The sequence below is a fragment of the Neomonachus schauinslandi genome, chromosome 2 (assembly GCF_002201575.2).
Source record: "Neomonachus schauinslandi chromosome 2, ASM220157v2, whole genome shotgun sequence".
In the NCBI taxonomy this organism is placed as follows: domain Eukaryota; kingdom Metazoa; phylum Chordata; class Mammalia; order Carnivora; family Phocidae; genus Neomonachus; species Neomonachus schauinslandi.
The window spans coordinates 174,498,250-174,501,834 of NC_058404.1; positions in this window are offsets into that span (position 1 = coordinate 174,498,250).

Sequence of the window (3,585 nt, forward strand, 5' to 3'; positions counted from 1 at the left end):
ATAATATAAAGATGCATAAACAATTGCAACAAGTGCTATCCCAGTGCTGTATGATGATATGAAATTTAAAGCAGTGAGATCTAGTCTGGCCTGGAGGTTTAGAGAAGACATTCTAAGAAATGCTGTTAAAGATAAAAGAAAGTTTCATGCAAATTGTCCTTATTATTTTTTTTCTCAAATTTGAAACCCAGCATTTTGAAAGAAAGTTATGGAAAGCCTCCTAAACATGACAGTACTGGAAATATATATATATATGACAATAGTCTACCACATAATTAGAACAAATAAAAGAACAGAGTTGATCAACCATACTAAAGAAAAATATAAGCTATCTTTCTATTACCTCTATACAAAACATTACCAAATTTTATTAATTATGCAAAGAGACAGTGAGAATGTACAGTCAAAATATAAAATTTGCATATATACATATATATATATATATATATATATATATACTTATGTGTATATATATGTGTGCGTGTTGGGGAGTTAATTAATAAAAATGTCTTATATTATTATCAGGATTATGTGATTTGGGGTATTTTTTCAGTTTTTTTTTTTTCAAATTGTTATTCATTATATTCTTTTCTCCTAATTTTAAACAGCTTTCACAAAACTCCCTCCACTTTTTTTTTCTATTTTTAAATTATATTTTCAGTTACTTTGGTAACAAAATTCAGTGGTAAATTTGAATGTAAAATGCCCAATTTTTAAATAAACAAGGTCACAAATTTGTATTCTACTATAGTACTTTGGCCTAAGTGGTTTTAAGACAAAATAATAATGTTGCTATGGATCATCATGTCCCAATCAATTCTAAACTATTGTGGATTTGTGGCCTCTCAAGATTAACTAATAAATACATTAATCTTACTTTGGTCACAAATTTGAGTAAACATTTTCTATAACGACTATGCTTACAGACTGCCCTGTTATAATCTGTCCTGCTCCTGTGTTTTCTGTATGGAAACACCAGTATGTTACAGTGTTTGCAATGGTTAACTTTATGTATCAACTTGGCTGAACCAAGGGGTCCCACATCATTAGTCTGGGCATTTCTGTGAGGGCTTTTGAAATTAACATTTAAATTTGTAGACTAATAAGTAGTTTGCCCTTCATAATGTGGGTGCACCTTATCCAGTCAGTTGAAGGTCTGAGTAGAACAAAAAGACTGACCCTTCTCCAAGGAGCAGAATTCTTGCCCTGAGGACTTTGAACTGAGACGTTAGTTTTTTTCTGTTCTTTTTAATTAATTTATTTTTTTATCTTGCCTTTGAACTTGAACTGAAACATCAGCTCTTTCTGCGGCTCAAGCCTGCTGGCCCTTGAACTGAAACAGCAGTATCAGCTTTTCTGGTTTTCAGGCCTTTGGACCAGAAAAGGAACTAAGCCAGGGGTTTTTCTTGGATCTGCAGCTTACCATTTCACCCTGCAGATACTGGGACTTAATAGCCTCCGTAGTCACAGATGCCAGCTCCTATAACAAATTTCTTTATATATATATATATATATATGTACATCCTATTGGTTCTGTTTCTCTGGAGAACCTTTCCTTAATACATGTAATAAATGTTTCAATTGGGAAAATAGTATAATTGATTTTTCTATTTATCTTCTTTCTTTTCAAGCAAAAGATTCCAGTGTACATATAAACCAAGGCAAACATCTATTTTTTTTATGGCAGTTCAAACGAAAACCAAACTTAAAAATACTTCTTTTGTATGCTATATTTTTCCTTAAAAGGCTTTCTGAAAGAGGCATACACTAAAAGCTAATAATATGCTTCAGCTTTTATAGTGTATATTTAATAAAAAGTGTAGTAACTTATAAGCCTCCAACATCAGGTAATATTTTTACATAGTCATTTATACATGTGGCTTATCAGAAGAATTACATCTAGTTTTAGATGTAAATAGAAACTTTTTGACTTTATTAAGAGTTACTTTCATGATTTGTATAATTTGGGGTAATTAAAAAAAGGCAAATTCCAAAATGTAGCTCTCCAAATTGTGTGAAATATGAGAAATTGCCAATTTGTGACCATGATAGGTTAAAAAAAATGTAAAACTATAAAAGGAGCTGTAATACATACTCTTGTTAAAAAGATTCTGCAAAATACATATCAAATAAATAACAGAGTGTAGGAAGAAATTAAAATTTGAGCAGATGTTACTGAAAACATAGTTGAGCTATTTATCTTATCTTAATTTTTGCTAAAACAAAGCAGAATGCAAATAGTTGCTCATTTGTAGATTGCTTTTTATGTACTTCTTCTGTTCCTGAAGCCATAAGTTATTATTATTTTTGAACCATAAGTTAAATCAGAGAACACACTGGCCACATTTCTGGACATTTATAAAAAAAGATTTTTCATCATGTAAAGATCAAACAGATATACCATACCACACTTGGAAAGCTTTTACAAGCCATAAGCATTTTTCAGATTTCACCAGGACACCGCCACTGCCTAATTTATTTGCTGTAAACATTTCTGCTAAAGAAACTAATACCTTCCTGCACATCAGTTCTGCATTGTCTCTGGATTATTATACACATCCCAACCAGCAACATTTTGAATTACAATTCTTCCTTCTGAAAGCTATCTTCAAAGTGCTCATTCTCACCCTGGTCCCCCTACCTTTATAGCCCACTATCCCCTGGTCCACCTACCTTTATATCTGACTAAGTGTGATTTTCTATATCGAAAATTTCCAGATTTTCCTGAGGAAAACTCCAGTTTTATCTCTTCTTTATACACTCTCTATATACTTTATGTAGCTTTTAATCTGTTCCTTTGTACTGTGATTTACAGTTACCCCCATTTTTGTTTCTTCTTAGGAGAGAGCAGACAGTAAGCAGGGTGAGTTTTCTTGGATTTGATTTTCAGTAAAGCTCTCTCCTTCTCCTTGTACGCTTTGATGTACTTCTTGCCACTTTGTTGCGTGACCCTTGATTTATTTTCATCTTATTCTACATCATCTGCTATTACCGTCATCACTTTCTCTTGGGGAATCTCTCTTCCTCAAAATCATCATCTTAGCTTAACTCGTTCACATCATCTTTGTTTCCTGCAGCTTCACCCTCAATAACCCCATCTGCCTGATTCTGCAGTTCCTGTTACAGGAACAGTGGCATGGATAGTTCCCTACATTTTTATTTTTGATTAAGTAATTTTCCTGTATCCTTATGATGCTATTGCCAACCTCTTCTTTGTCCTTTTCTTGTTGATACTGACTTGCCCATTTTGTTCGCCTGCTTCTCCATAGTACAGACTGGTTGTACCATATTAAACTTCTGTCATTGCCTGCCTTAAAGTGTTTAACCAACCATGTGTGTAGGGATCTATTGTGATATCCCCGTCTTTACCCAGCCTCTGACCATAGCCTCATAAGAACATTTCTCAAGTATTGTCATACCTATTCAGATTTCTCATCTTCAAATAAGACCAGTAGATTGTGAGACTCTGATTCTTTAAAACATACTAAATCCTGGATAGTTTAATATCCCAAGTTAATATTGGAATCTATCTAAATCATTCTCTTCAACGAGTGAGAGCTGCACAATGGAGATATGAATTGCTAA